General features: G+C 40.6%; 1 protein-coding gene across 12 annotated transcripts in view; it reads left to right on the top strand.

The window, feature by feature from the left end:
• Positions 1 to 3,494: 3,494 nt before the first annotated feature.
• Positions 3,495 to 16,398, top strand: part of FAR2 (fatty acyl-CoA reductase 2) — a 148,268-nt gene continuing 135,364 nt past the window's right edge. For 2 of the 12 annotated variants that reach the window (XM_021382035.1, XM_021382033.1), the window contains exon 1: positions 3,495 to 3,699. The gene's annotated coding sequence lies outside the window, so the exon portion shown is untranslated. Of the gene's footprint in view, positions 3,700 to 4,084; positions 4,189 to 16,398 lie in introns of those variants that run through there. The other 10 variants (XM_021382028.1, XM_021382020.1, XM_021382022.1 and 7 more) reach the window with 8 other exon arrangements.

The following is a 16,398-nucleotide window of genomic DNA, read 5'->3' as shown; positions in this document are numbered from 1 at the left end:
GATTCCATGATTCCATGATTCCATGATTCCATGATTCCATGATTCCATGATTCCATGATTCCATGATTCCATGATTCCATGATTCCATGATTCCAGCGATAAGCAGGACTAATGCAATGGAAACAGCGTTACAAAAGGTGGAAGAAAATACAGCACTCACCCAGATCGGAAGATTTGGGGCTCGCAGGAAAAGGCTCCCACCAAGGAGGGATCTCCAGGCAGAGATCCTTCCTCAGGGGCAGTCAGCCCTTAAATGAGGCCTAAGAGGGGTGGAGCCAGGCTCCACCCCTTCTGGTTGCACAGGTGAATTGCCTTCACCTGTGCTCCCAGGGCTGACTGGGTCTTTCCTCCAGGTGCTCAATCAGTGGTTCAGGCCATGACTCAGCAGTTCCCATACAATGATTCTACGATTCTACGATTCTACGATTAACTGGATACAGTACTCCAGGTGAGGCCTGACCAGGACAGAGTAGAGGGGGAGGATCACCTCCCTTGACCTGCTGGCCACACTCCTTTTAATGCACCCCAGGATCCCACTGGCCTTCTTGGCCAGCAGGGCACACGGCTGGCTTGTGGCCAACCTGTTGTCAACCAGGACCCCCAGGTCTTTCTCCACAGAGCTCCTCTCTAGCAGGTCATGCCCCAGCCTGTACTGACACTTGCAGTTATTCCTTCCCAGGTGCAAGACTGTACACTTGCTTTTGTTAACACTCATCTGGTTTCTCACTGCCCAGCTCTTCAGCCTGTCCTGTTATTGCTGTATTTAAGTACTTCCTTTATTTTTTTTTTCCGTACCCATAAGGCTTTGTTGACATTCACCTTCAAATTTTAATGATGCAAAGGTGTGTAAATGAAGCTTCAGGAAAAAGTAGTTTCTTGAGTTTGGCTTTTTTTCAAGGAAAGAGTTTGTACTATTAAATCTGCAAAAGAGCTACATTTTTTCAAACTATAGGCGATTCAAAACAAAAAATTTCATTACTAAATTCCACACCTAAACTCAATATAGGAAGTGAGGGTAAAAAAAAAAAGCAAAAATCATTGCCACGGGATGTTCATGCTTCAGCCTGTGTTGAAATGAGACACTACATAAGACCATGTCAATAGGTTACAGTAAGGCAGCATTGTGTCTGGTACAGATTTGAAACTGTAATACTAAGAATATTGACTGACCTTGTAAGAATTAAGCTGCTCTAATTAAACTTCTTTAATTTCTGTGAATCATTTGTACCGTTCCTTGGTTCATCGTCCATAAAGGTAATGTTTTATACTGAGGCTCAGTTGTCCCAGCAAATGTTTCAGATGGTCAACATATCCATCCTGTGCTCCTGCCCCTCAGCCAGCTGGAGTCAGGGCACACTGCCAAGGGAAGTGAGGGATGTGCTCTTCTTACTCTTCTGGTACTGGCTTTGTGGATCTTTGTCAGGCAACTATCCTTAAGCAGTTTTGTGTCATAGTTTAATGATTGTTTGATGTAAAAATTCATCATTCCGACACATGTGCCTTCTCTACGCAGCTTAAGATAGAAATTCAGGTTTGTGCAATCTTTTGCAAGCTCCGTTTCAAATTTAGTCTTAGGAGAACTTTACTTCATTTGCAAACAAAACTTTCTATTATTGACAGCTTAAGAGCAATGGAATTGAGAGGGTTAATCAAGAAAAAATAGTGAGGACTAACCTCTTGTTTTTCCTTGAGGGCAGAGTACCCTGGAAAGTTCATATTTTTTACTGCTTTTAAGCATCTGTGATGTACTCCTTCAACCAGTTAAAAAGTTCTTTTTCAGCCGGGCCTTTGGTCTTCCCCTACCAGTGACAGAGAGAGAGCTCTTTTGCAACCTTCAGTTTTCTGATTCAGAGGGCAGTAGCTCAGGTTGGCACTGCAAAATGATTCTTGATTGTTTCTTCATCTTGTTAATCACATTATCCCCTCAGCTTTTCATGGAAGCTATCATGAACTGCATCTGACACGCTGACTGCTCAATGTTGCAACTGGTTTTAGTTGGTAACTCCTCATCAAGCCTGCTCACTTTTTCCAAACTTCACAAAGGAATTTCAATAGATTTGTAGATTTGAAGGTAATTTGTATTCCTCTTGAAAGAATTTTTGCAAGAACTGATGCTAATCAAGCTCTCTGTTCAGTATGCTGGAAGATAACATGAGCAATACTTCTAATTCTGTGCTTCCCAGAAGCTTTGTTTCTGGTTACTTTTCAAACTGCAAGACCACTGTTTTTGAACAAAGCTACTCTTTATCCCCATTTAGTGCTAAGCTGGAAGTTAAAGTATGGATTTTTCAGTTAGACAGAGGCCTTTGAAGTCCACTGAGGTAGATACTTATGTTAAAGATGAGAGGCAAGCAACCAAAACCCTGTTTACCCATGATTATCTGAAAAACGATCAGTTACTTTCAGCAATCATGACTTGCTTGGATAAGAACCACTTTCAGTGGTTCCTTGAAAATTTCCTCCCACCATATTTCCAATGAATGAATTCAAAACATCTTTGCTAGAAGTTGTGGATTCTTTGCAAGGAAAATCTGAAATGAAAGCTAGAACTTCAACTGTCCTGTTAAGTGTTCTAACCCACTATGAGGCTGTTGCTTTCACAAATAACAAGATGCTATCTTCCATCTATATAGGCGATGCAGTCAAGGTGCCCTACAACATATGTCTTTGCATGAGATGAATAAACTGAACAGGTCTATCTGATCCCACACAGATATTCTTACTTTAGCTCTGCAAATAGTGGAGAGTTGTTGACGCAGATCTCGGGTAACTGGGATTTTTATGATTCAGGTTGATCTAAAGAGCCCTATACTTAGATTACAGCTCGACATTACATTAAGAGTAGCAAAATGCAAATTGTATAGATGCTAGGCAGAATGAGGTGAAAACATGAAAGCATACCTGCTTTGGAAACTCCAGCTAGTCTTAAGGCTTAACTGGTAGCACCCAGGCATGCAAACACATGCTCAGGAAGCTCTCAGAGAAATGATAGGCACATAAAGCCTTTAAACATCTCAAGGATGGTGTTAGAGACCAATGAACTGCAGTAGTGAGTGCAGTATGTAATCCCTCTCCCTTTGGAAGTCTTCTGAGAGCTGGTACTGATTCAGTCAGCAGCGGTCATCTTACCTAACATTTCCAGGGCCTTTTTTTTTCAGTGCTAATAAACTGATGACAGTAATTAGACAAACACAACCTTGTTAAATTAATTAATGCTTGTACACACTGTGTGATGATCCATATAAAAGCATCACTTCCTTCTTGTTCACAAATTGGGTTGAAAAGATCTTTCTGAGATTTATCTTTATTAGCTGAAATGAGAAAACTAGCATTTGTGGTTGAGTAGGTATGTTGTACATCTCTTCATTTTTTTTCATAGTAGCTGTAATGCAAGTTGAGTGACAAACACACCACGACATTCTTCCTCATCGTTTTAAACGCAGAGCCGAATAGATGGGCTTTAAGCAGAAGAGGGAACACCGTTCTTTGTACTTTAGAGGACGGTCTAGGAACCATTTGACTTACGCCTTCACCGTGATTTCTCTAGCCTTCAGAACCCCGACCCGGCTCCGCGCCACTGCCGGGTGGGGGAGGACAAGGGCAGAAGACAAGAAGGGGCTCGGGGAGGCGCTGAGGAGCTGCGGCTCGTCTCGTGCGCCACAGGCAGCTCAGAGCTGGCAGAGGAGCCCCGCCATCCCGGTAAGGAGCGGAGCTGTGGGGAAAGCCTTTCCTTGTACCGTCCAGTGGCATTGCAGGCGGGTAGCGGGCGCGGAGAGGAGGCGACGCCTGAGCCGTGGAGGCCGGAGACTGGGCGGCCGGAACGTGGGGCCTGGGATGTCTCCTCACCATCCCCAGTAGATTCGCCCTGTGGAGGAGCGGAAACCCGGCGGCCTCAGCCGCTCCGCATCTCTGGCTCTCAGCCCTCCACCCCAGCTCCGAGCGGCAGTGGAGGGAAAGACAGAACAGAACAGACCTCCCTCCCTCGGCCGGATATGTAGTATCAAACCCAGAAGGGGAGTTTGAGATTTTATAGTTTTATATATATATATATATATATTTTTTTTTTTTTTTCCCCGCCCCCCTTCCTCCCCCCCGCCTCCTTTTCTTTGCTGGGAGTTGCGTACGTGTTAGGGAAGGTGGGGGTAGCGGTTTGCAGACGGGAATTGGTTGGAAAAGCGGGAATTGAAGGTAACGAGCCGCCGGGGGCACGAGAAGGAAGCAAAAATGTTAAAAATAATAGTAATAAGGAAAAGAAATGGGGTGGGGAGAAGACTAGGAGGCCAGGCTGTGAAGGGTTGGTGTTACCCAGGAAGGCGGCACGGGAGCCGGCCGGGGAAGCAGAGCTGGGCCGGCTGCAGTCCCCGCTACTGCGGGAGCTGGGCCGTTCTGGGCCACACTGGGTGGGGAACGCGGGCCCCCAGACAGCCCGGTGCTGCGTGGTGCCGCGGGGAGCGGAGGCTCCAGCCCCGATGTAGCTCTCTTCTCGCTGGGGAAGCTGAAGTCGGGGCGCAGCCCTGCAGATGAGAAGTGAGGCAAGTGGTTCTTGCACTGCTTCACAGCGAGATTTGCTCTGTGTAGGGCTGATTTGGGGTGCAATGCTGTCAGTAAATAAATAAAGCGAGAAACTCTAATGCAGTTTAATGGGAGGCTTGCCATCTTGTTTTTCGTGTTATTGGGCCCTACATTAAAAAAAAAAAGTATAGTATTAGACAGCAATAGAGTTTTAATTGTACGAAGGGGTCTTGTTCTGAAACTTGCTCCTGTTTTCTTTTTCTTGAGTGGGAAATTACTGGATATCCCTGCTGCCCACCCACACACCATGAAGATTTAACCCAAATTTCGTTGCAGGATCCCATGAGGATCTCCTTGGGTTTCTAGACACTAGAGACATGTGATCTCATCTCCTACACCTCTTTGCAGTAATGATATTACTCAGAACAATTTACTTTCTGCATGTTTGCCTCGGAGCCTTTTTGAGGGCAAAATTAGAGAGACAAATAACTAATGACAGACCATTACCTTGCAATGAAACAGAACAGAATCTGTTTCGCCCAGAAATATTGTACCACAGATTCAGTCAAAAGATTAGTTTTCTTTATTTTAGACCTTACTTTTAACATTTGTGTAATTATTAATAGGCTGGAGAAATCTACTCCAAAGTCCATATCTGCTCTGATTCACTCAAATTTGTATTAACATAAGAGTAAAATTGAAATATGCAGTGATCCCAAAGGTAGCCTATTGGAATGAGAAAGATGCTACTGGAGTTTGTTTTCTGCATAATACATAAAAGATTTGGAGGAGGATGGGATGGGGAGAGCTGCACTCACTCAAAGGTATCTGAATTAAACATGAAGCAATAGCAGATACAAATCAGACTTTCTTTATATTTAGAGGATGTTTAAGGATGGATCACATCTGATACTGTAACAAAGCTGCAAATTCTTAATTTCTGCCAATTTGAGTTCCTGTTCTAATCCCTATTAAGGCTTGTTTAGATGAGTCATAGGGAAAAACGATTTTTAAGAGTGCTTAAGACCTTGAAAACAGTGTAACATATTGAGTAAATAAAACCTGTAGAAGGTTATCTGGGCAAAAAAAAAAAAAAAAAAGGCAGCTAGAGAGAGACTGATGTAAAGGTAGGGAATTACCCGCTAACAAGCATAAAATTAGCAGCTTTATAAACTTCCCATGGTTTCTCTGAAGTCAGTTCAGATTTGGCAGACATGGCTCATTGGGGCTGGGCGGATGGAGGATGTTGGTCAGGTGTGGGAGTGCTGGCATGGAGAACATTGGTGATGAGAGGGTGGAAGGTTTGTGTTAGTAAATATGGATAATATGACCAAAGGCACAGACTGATGTTTGGTCTGCATAGTACAGAAAAGGAACATGAACGAGAGGTTCATATCTTCAGTAAACCCTCCAACATTTCTAACTTCAGTTCCTATAACAGAGTGTAAATCCTTGTTCCAACTGGTCAGTCTGCTTTTTTTTTTTTTTTTTTTTTTTTAAATTTTTACTCTGTGTTCCACCTAGGAAATTGTTAATTCTTATCACTTAAGATTATTTTTTTTGTAAAGGCAGACAATCCACCCCTTCAATACATTTAAAATTATATGAATGAGGGAATAGTGAAGAAGGGGGAAAAATAACCAACAGGTTTTAAAATGGGGAAAGGGAAGAGAAACCCAATTTATTGTTGCTATCACAGGTGTGAGTACATAGAAGCCAAAGGGCAGTGCAAAGTAACACTGTGGAGGTGAGGAAGCTACTGAGTGCTTGTCTAACCTGAGGAATACTGCTTATCATGTTATTTTACTTTGCTGTTTTTATAGGGAAATGTTGGGGATAATGTTAGCATTGTTCTGTAACTTCATTATTATTCCATTTTCACTGTTTTAAACTACGAGTGTTCTTATCCCCAAAGCTTGTGGAGCCACAAAATAGTCTTAAGAAATGTCAGTTTGAACATTGCAGTGATGTCCAATGAAATTAATGCTATCTAAGCTATTAGCAGTAGACAGTAGAAAGAATTAGATAGCTACAGACGTACCTAGAAATAAGTGCTGATCAAAGCATGCCGACTTCCCTGGCACAGCAAGCTGTTATACAAAGGTAGATCTTGCCTGGGCGTAGTTCATCTGTACAGAAGCGAAGCTGTTGCTGGAGGTCAGCAAAATACGCCTCTCAGTAAGGCAAACAGTGTAATTCTGTGGTCATTTTAATTTACCACAAATGTAGGCTGCTGCTGGAGGGTCAGCCTGCCCACATTACCTCTGGCTGCAAGTTCCTCATTTTTCTCTTGTGCTGGTGTAATTGCTTGTGGCCATGTGCAAATCTGTTCTTATTGCTATTGGCTGGGCTTTCAGCTGGTTGTGTTCTGGGGCTGATGCAGTGCCTGACTGAAAGTCAGTGGAGATATGCCATTGGAAAGAGCAGGCCAGTCTTCGCAGTGCTCCTCATAGAAGGAATCCCAGACTAGAGATGAATGCACTGTAGTGCAGTGAGCTTGCACCATCCCTGTTAATGGTTCTGCTCTCCTTCCAAATCGGGTTTGGCTCACATCTGGCCAGTTTGAAGGATGAGGAGAGAATTTTAACCATTGTCCACTTGGGTAGCTGTACTCTGTGAAGGCCTGGTGAAGCTTGTGAAAGAGGAAATGCAAAGGACAAAAGGTTATTGTAGATACCTGTGCCCTTGAAGGCAGTGATACCTCACTGTGGCTTGCTAAAAACATTGCCTTCCTTTGCTCAGGATGCAGATCTCTGAATGTAGGTTTTGGGTCTGTTCTGCTGTTTTGCTTGCAAACCTGCCTATCCTATATTTAAATTGCAGACTTCTTTAGTTACAGTCTGTCTTTGTTGTTCTGTACTTGTACATAGCCTGTGCTGATAAGGCTCAGGCTTATGGTGTGAATTGCTGCTATGATTATTATTTCTTGGCATTGGATGATCAAGGCCACAGAACCAGTCACAGGGCAGTGTTGCCTGAATTTGCTGTTTCTTCAAAACTCTTGGACTTCTGTGAGTCAGTTAAGATGTACTATTGTGCAGTGCTGCCATGGGTAACCATGCACTGTAGCATGATAACCCATCTACAGCTGGCAAAAGTTCATTTTCATTTGTTATCACAACAAAGCCTATAACTCATGTTTTTAATACCTTCCAAGATAGACAAGCTTTTTTTTTTTTTTTTTTTAAAAAAAAGGTCTGATCTAAGTATTGCTTTCAGGCTTCCTTTAGAAAATATAGTTGCCTTTGAGTGATGTACTTATATAGATCACAGTGTCAAAATTACAGGTAATTAGGTATTTACATAGTGAAATAGTCAATAATAGGATCTTCTGTATGTAGGCATATAATCAATTTTGTATTGCTAATTACTGGAGGTTGGAAATCCCTTCTTCCTCAAATTCTTAGTTAATTATTTTTTGTTAAAGAATTAGACATATTAAAAATATAACAAAAATACCTGTAATTTGATTATGATTGTGTTGAGTTCTAAGCTTTTATTAGCTGTCTTTGGTAAGAGTTGCTTGTAGATGTGTTTTTCTTTGTGTGTACCTGTGTTTAGGCAGTTACAAGTGACTGGAAGCCACACAGGACACCACACAGGTTTTCTCCATTCTTAGAGAAAAAAACGTGTTGTTCCACAGGAATAAGCTCTTGTGTTTAGCTCAATTGTTTTCTGCTTCCTCAGAGTAACTGTGGAGCAGCTGTACCCATAAGAAGTGCATATTATAGATTTTTCTCATATTTAATTTCATTTTTAAATCTGTTACGCCAGTATCGGTAAGCTATGTATGCTTTCAGAAGAAATGAGTTGTCCTATAGAGGTTAACAACAAATAGGTGTTAAGAACAAACACAAAATTTAATATCTGGTTTGTAATTAGTGCAAGAAAGGCAAGACTAGTCACAAACCTGGATTCTTACAATTTAATTTCTAAAACTGTCTTTCAGCCTTACCTTATCCAAGCCAGAAAAATAGTTTATTGTGCCCAAAGGTGAGTGGCAATTTTACTGGAATTTGCTTCAAATTTATAAATATTTATAACTCCAGGTTTGGTCCTGCCTTTTGTTTACCTGTTTAGAAACCTGTTTTCAGAACTGTTCTTGTTATGTCGTATAAAATTGGTATGAGCTGCATTGAAAACTCTCTTTTTTTTGTTTTACTTTCCTGAAAGTAGCTGCAAAACTTGCTGGCTGAAGCAAAGAGATTTCCTCATTTCAATTCTGGTCCTGTAAAGAATGTAGATTTATTTTGTAGTAGCTTATTCAGGAGGGCTTTTTTTTTTATGCAAGGGACATTCTATATGGATACGCTGTAGTGTCAATACCATCTCTGGAATATTCCTTCAGAAATTGCCTTGATATTGTGAGTGAAATCATGAAAGTGTAAACTGATTGCAATGTTGTTACTGTTTTAAAAACAAACAAACAGAAAAAACAATAGGTGGACAATAAGGGAAAGATTGTCATCAAAGAATACAGTTATACTGTTTAATAAAATAGAAAATGAAAGTAAAGGTTATATTGAGATTATATCAAACAGATCTAGTTCAATGCAAAGATGTGATGTAGAAAATGTTCAGATCTGTTCTGGGCTCCTCACTACAAGAAAGACATTGAAGCCCTGGAGCATGCCCAAAGAGGGGCAACAAAGCTGGTGAAGGGGCTGGAGCACAAGTCTAATGAGTAAACTGCTGAGGGAACTGGCATTGTTTAGTTTGGAGAAGAGAAGGCCCAGGGGAGACCTAATTGCTTTCTACAACTACCTGAAAAGAGATTGTAGCGAGGTGGGGATCAGTTACCTTCCCAGGTAACTAGCAATAGGACAATAAGTAATGTCTTTAAGTTGCACCAGGGAAGATTCAGGTTGGTTGATTTGGAAAAATTTATTCTCAGAAAGAATGGTGAGGTACAGGATGCCCAGGGAGGTGGTGGAGTCACTGTCCATGGAGGTGTTTAAGAAATGTATAGATGTGGCACAGAGTGACATTGTTTAGTGGGCATGGTGGTGATGGGTCAATGGTTGAACTAAATGATCTTAGTGGTATTTTCCAACCTTTATGATTCTGTGATGGTTAGCCATCATCAGTGGCTTACAATATGCAGGGCTTCTGTAGCAAGGTGGAAGAGGTCTGGAGGTGGGATGAAGATGAACAAGTACGCTTTGCTGATCCTGTCCTGGCTCTGTGGCAGTCCATGAGGTCAGCAGCTGCTGATTTTCTTTAGTGAGACAGGGAGAGAAGGGATGGGGAATCACTTTCTCTGCCAGCATCAAGCTGAGTCAGTAGAAGAACAGAGCCAGTGACTGCTGCAAATCTTTTCAAAACCATCTGCTTTTTCCACCTGTCATTGCTTATTCACCAACACATAGTATTATTTGGAAACAGTATTAAAAATCTTTAAGTGTAAAACTAAATACATTTATTCTGAAGTTCCTTCATGGCATGTTTGTAGTTCTCATGGAGAGCTGGAGAAGTATTTGTTCTCTCTAGGAGGAGAGAACTTGCATTTCCAACATAAAACACTTTGATGTTGTTCACACTGTGCATGGGACTGATTTTGGTTATCAGCTGATCTGAAATGGATGATATGATTCAATTCGGTTTAAAAGTAACTTAAAGGACAATTTTTGGGGATGAAGCTTTGTTACACGAGCAGTCATTCAAGAAGCCCTTAGCAAAACTTCCATAGCATGCAGTGACATCAGCTACTTCATTGCTTCTAGCTTTATGCTGTGGGAACATCACAGGCCAAGGACTGCTTCTAGATTTCCTTTGGTTATTGAGTTGAATGTCAAAACCCCTGAGTTCTTTGTTGGATAAAAAAAAAATTTTGAACCAACTGTGTCTGGAGGTCATTACTAAGATACTCAGACTCTCACATAGTCACATTTTTAAATTGAATGTGACAGAATTATACCTTTAGACATCCTTTGCTTCATGTATATGCAGCCTCACTGCTTTACTTCTGATCCTGCAGAATTTGCTTGTGTTTCTGACAAGATCTCTGTTTTTGCAAACCCAGAGCTCTGATAGCCACGTAGTCTAATGTTGCATTCACTAAAGTCCACTTCTGTGGACTACAGCTGGTCTTTTCAGGGTCTAGCTATTTACATGCCTTGTGATCCTTTCTCCAGTAATGTATATACATTATTGCTCTGACATTGTTTTGATCGTATTTTCCTACTGAGTCCCCCAGTTTGCCATTTGTAGGAAGAAATGAAATCCCAGATCAAGATGTTACAGAGGTTGAATGACCTCTTCTACTGGTGACCTCTTTCAAGTGCCTGTTGCTTTTATCTCTATGAGGTACTCCAGAACAAGCTGACTGTCCTTCTACCCAACCAGTATGGCACAGAGTGCCAGTGATACTCTCTGCCTTTTTTTATGAAATAATCTTGGCAACACTGCTACAAAGAGGGCTTGGAGCATAGAGGTATCGGGGTGCTTATGCCATGCTCTGTTGTACATAACAACACAATCATTAAATCTTGTGCATAAATACAATAGCAAACCTGTGAATTCAGTGGAAAACCTTCAGAGTTCTGCAGAAAACTAGTGCTTTTTACCATAAAACCATATCTAGCTGTACTTCTGAATTTTCTTCATTTCTATGTTTCTGATCAGTGGCTACTGCCTTCTCCACTTATTCTCAAATTAGCCAGTCGATTGTTACATATGCCTGAATTCATAGTTGTAGGGAATGCTTAAGCTCCTAGATAATATATTGATTTGATGGGAGATGTTGGATCTTGATGTCTGTCTTGGTTAATATTTTTTTCATTTCACATATTTCCTAACCTCTCTATTTTCTCCAAGGCATTTTGTTTTGTTCTTTCACCTCATTCTACCATGTAGCTTACAGAAGAGATAGGGAGGTCTGCATTCTTGAAGACTGGTTTTGTCTGAGATGTGTGGCTTCACCTTCATTTTGGCCTATCACTGATCCACCATTGCTATGTTATATCTGGCAACAGCTAGCTGTACCTTAATAACTGTGACTAAATAGAATGTAACCCATCTTCACCAAGTTCTGAAGCTGTTTTATATTTATACTAAAACCAATGCTCAATAGACATGTAGCTCAAATCCTGTGCAATGCTGTTTGGTACAGGTCTGAGTTAGCTGATATGCAGAGAAGAAATGCTTTTTTTCTGGGTACTGCAGTTTCCCATACCTAAGACATTGAGTGTTTGGCCCTGCAGCTTTACTGATGAATTTTTGTACTGGGCCATATACAAAGTGAGATTCAAGAAATTCTTTATTTGCAGAGCATAAAACTGAATAGTCTTTCACTGGAAAGCCTAATGCTTTGTCAAGCTCAAGGGTTTTCAAGAGCTGATTAGACACTGCTTGCTGCTGATGAACTTTTTTTGGCATGCACATCAGGGATCAGATAAAACTATGTGCTTCCAAGATGATGAAATAACATCCTATATTTAAGTATGAGGTCTCTGGACTCTAATCAGCAATGATACTTGTAAACCAACCACATGTGCGAAAATAAACTCTGGTTTGGCAGCAAGATAATAACTGTATAAATCTGCTTTAGCTGCTCGTACGCAGCAGTGCAAGTATGTGGGGGGTGGTCATATTACTCTGGTCCCTCTCAGAAAGCCTATGTCTGTTATTGTTATATTTACTGTAGTTTTTGCAAATAGTATATGGCTGTATATTTAATTCTGAACACCTTTCTGTCATCCTTTCTGAAAGGCTAGATTTCTCTCAGATCTGATGTGTGGGAGGATGGATTGCTTTGTGACTGTCTTTGCTTTGCTCCTGAGGTTGAATACAGTTTTAAACTTTCATTGTTAAAGGCTGTAGGCTAGCACATCTAGCTCTCCATAGTTCACCTTAAGATTTGGATAGTCATATTGATAAGTAAAAAGGTAATATTCAGTGCCAGAGTTTCCATCGTTGTCTGAGTCCTTGAAGATGAGGAAGCTATGCCTTCTGAAGCAACATAATTTGTATTTAACAAAAAACAAGGACTGTACAATATGTTGGACGAAAAGCTGGTCATGAGCCTGCAGTGTGAACTTGCAGCCCAGAAGGCCAGCAGTATCCTGGGCTGCATCAAAAGAGGGGTGGCCAGCAGGGCAAGGATGCTCCTCCTCTGCTCTGCCCTTGTGAGGCCCCATCTGGAGTACTGCGTCCATGCCCTAGCATAACAAAGGTGTGGAGTAGTTGGAGCAAGACCAGAGGAGGGCCACAAAGAGGATCAAGGGTCTGCAGCATCTTTGTGTAGAAAGGTTAAGGAAGTTGGTCTTTTTCAGCTTGGAGAAGACTCTGCGGAGACCTCACTGTGGCCTGTCAGTACTTGAAGAAAGCTTATATGTGGGGTGGGAACCAACAGTTTACACTCACGAATAGTGATAGGAGAAGGAGGAATGGCTTTAAACTAAAAGAGGTACAATTTGGGTTAGATGTTAGGAAAATATCTTTATGTAGAGAGTGGCGAGGCACATGAACACGTTCCCCAGAGAATTTGTGGATGCTCTATTCCTGGAGGCATTCAAGGCCAGGCTGGATGGGGCTCTGGGCAGCCTGATCTAGTGGTTGGTAACACTGCCCATGGCAGGGAAGTTGGAACTAGGCACCCCTTAAGGTGTTTTCCTATCCAAACCATTCTACAATTCTATGCAGCTCTTATTCTGGAAGATGAAGTGAAGTAATCAGAAGCTCTTCATTTTACACAAAAGGACTGAATTTTCACTAGAGTGTCCCATAGGTAGCTGTTATGTTTTCTGTACGGTACGATGACAAAATCTTACCAAATCAGAACATTTCATTTTCACCGACGGAGATATTAAATGCCTTTTATGCTTGAATTCAGAATGTTCAGGAAGATTAAGTCTGGGAAAGTATGTTAAGAATAACTATAAATCTGTGATGAAAAGATCATACTTTATTGCTGTATCTTTAAAAAAGCCATTCTTTCCATACTTTCTTCTTTCAAATTTTTTACTAAGAGAGGGAGCTCTCCAGTCAAGCTCATTAATTTGTCCAGTTTGAATACTTACCGTGTCTTCTTTAAAAAGAAGAAATCTGACTGAAAGATAAGGTAAAGTGTGTTTTCTTTGTCCTCCAAAACATGAGGTTGTAAACCAACATCTGTAGAAGACACTACTTTGTGTTGAACATTTCTTCATTGTTTAAATCAGCCATCTAATATATTGCAAAAAATACTTGATGTAGTGTTAGCAAGGACATATATGTTCTTGTCTTCAACTGATTTTGATGTTTATCTTAATATATCTCACAGTTCTGTTGGAGGCATAAGAACAAAATATGCTGGGGCACAGACAAAGTCATTTGTATCATCTTGAGAAGGTTTTCTGCCAGACATATTGGTTAATATGTTAGTGAGACTATTTAATCTGTACTTTCTTTGTTTGCCCATATGATCATTGGAGATGTGCTTTTCTCATCTAGTGCTGCAGTATTAGTATTGAAAAGCAAAGGGAGCAGAGCAAAGGATGCAAGTAATAATCTCAGGTGCAAGGGGAAGTGGAAATCCAGGTAAATGCGGTAGATTTCAAATCACAGATATAGAGGTCTGCTATATCCTCAGTGAAGAGAAAGATGGTGCTTTTGCATCTGTTTTCTACTTCACTGTGAGCAATAACTATGCACTTTAACACAGTATAAATGCGTTGTAGAAACACATGCTGTAAGGACTAGTGTTTACAGACCTTATACTGTGTAAAGTGCTTGCCTTCTCTTGTTCTTAGTACTCATTGTTGGTAACAGCACAGCTGGGATTTGTTTTCAGACATTTAGAAGGCAATGTCATAGTGAATTTCTGGGTCCTCTTGTATCTTGACTCAGAAGCAGCTAGTGATGTGTCTTCAACAGGTCGAGGTCCCTCATAAATTAGGTTTAAAAGGATAAGTAGCAGTTGTGTAGTGAATATTCAGGAAGCCTACCTCACAAGTTTATGAGGACAGTGAAGGGGACTCTTAGTGGATTTCCTTCCTTCCCTTAGAGGAACTACATCCTAGCAGAATCCAAATGTAGCCTAGTAATTTTATTCCTGTTAGGCAAGTATGAGCTGATGTGTCAGAATGGTGAGCTATTCTGTTTCTTCATTGGAAGATATTGTTAAGGGTATGATCAAAAGTTTTCTTTTCATTTGTGAGTATTTCTAGGTTCTCAGTTCTCCCTTAATATGTATTTATAGCTCTAGTGACCTAGAGATTTTGGTACTCTTTCCAGTATCACTGGCTGCTTGTGAAAGGTACTTATTGCTAGACGGTTGCCCATTAAGACTGGAGTAAGAGTGCTTTGATGTTGTAAAAGGATAAGGTGAGGATAAATACCATTTTCTCAGAGCCCAACTGATGTGGAACTGAGTGTCTAAGGAAGAGGTGACCTTTCTTGAAGTGTGGCATAGTGAGAGGCAGAATACATTTCTATTCCAAACGTGATTTTGTACAGAAACAAAGATTATCTAAAGGAAGATAATCAAGCAGTGCTGCACACCGAGTGAAATATACTTTATTCTTAAGAAATACTTAGAAAAACTAATTGTATTCAAATCCATCAGGATGGATGGGATTTATCTTAGGATGCTGAGACATGGGTGATGCAATTGCAGTGCAGCTTTTTTTATGAAACAAGATGCCAGAGATGTCTCTGAAGGCTAGAAAAAGGCTATAATTTCATTCATTTTTAAGAAGAGTAAGAAGGAGAAGCTGAGGAACCACAGAACAGTCAGCCTTATCACCACTAGAAATATCCTGAGTCACATCTGCCTGGAATTTTTTTCCAAATGTGAAGGATGAGAATGTCACTGAGAACAGTCAGCCCAGGTGTACCAAATTTCAAAATAATTTAAGAAAATTGCACTGAATTAGTTTGGGAACAGTGTTTTTCTGTGAAGTACTTTTTCCAAGCTATGCCTATTTGATTAAAGTAGGCATTGCTATTGATTTAGTGCATCCTTTGATAATATATCAAAATAATGCTTTGAGCAGACGTGGATTTCCTTTCTATGGTCAGTATTGCTATCACAAAACTTCCCTCCAAATCACAACTAATTACAAAAGTTGCCATTGAAGCTATTTGTGGTAAATCTTATCTCTATTTATCAAGAAATAGAACAACCTAGTGTGAAATTAAATGCTTACTTGCTTTCTGTATTCATGCCTGCATAAACTTCAATAATTTATTGTTGTTGTTTGTTTATTTCAAGAAAACGGTTTTATTTTTAGAAAAATTCCTTCATGAATTTGGGGAAGTTGCTCCTACAAGTGAACAGCTTTTTCCACTAGCAAGATTTATTATGCTTGTTACAGCTTAGCTTAAGCATCATGCTTTGCTGCAGGAGTTTTACAGGAAAGAATCTTGATGTGAGTATCTCTGCCTCTGCTGGATAAATTTTCACAAGAGAATAATTATGATCTAGTTTAGATCTCTGAGGACACAAATTCAGAAAAAAAAAATCAATATGGAAAATCATGAAAGTATATTTCATGGAGAATATGTTCCAGACAAACATTTCTTGAGTGAACTTGAATCTCCTTATTTGTATAACAGGGATTTGTAAGTGTATGTTCATCTTTGTTTTCAATCCAGAAATAGAAGAAGTAACCAGAGAGTAAATGCTTTGGGCTAGCTTGCTCACGCTAGCCTGGGGCATATATCTGGTAAGTGTCTTTCAGCAAGTTGAAGCTCTGAGCAGCTCTATATGAGCCTCAGCAAGTGTCAGCCTGCATTTGGCTGTGATTACTGGCTTGTCTGTGCTGTCCCTCTGCTGTTTAGGTTACTCTGCACTATTGTCTGCTGTATGCCTGTTGTATCACCTTTCATAAGCTACCTGAGAGTTACCTGTGCCAGAGAATCAGAATATGGTTGTTAGATTACAGACATAAACCTCCATACTTC

This window comes from Numida meleagris, unplaced genomic scaffold (assembly GCF_002078875.1).
Source record: "Numida meleagris isolate 19003 breed g44 Domestic line unplaced genomic scaffold, NumMel1.0 unplaced_Scaffold165, whole genome shotgun sequence".
NCBI lineage: Eukaryota > Metazoa > Chordata > Aves > Galliformes > Numididae > Numida > Numida meleagris.
This window is presented reverse-complemented; position numbering and strand designations above follow the sequence as displayed.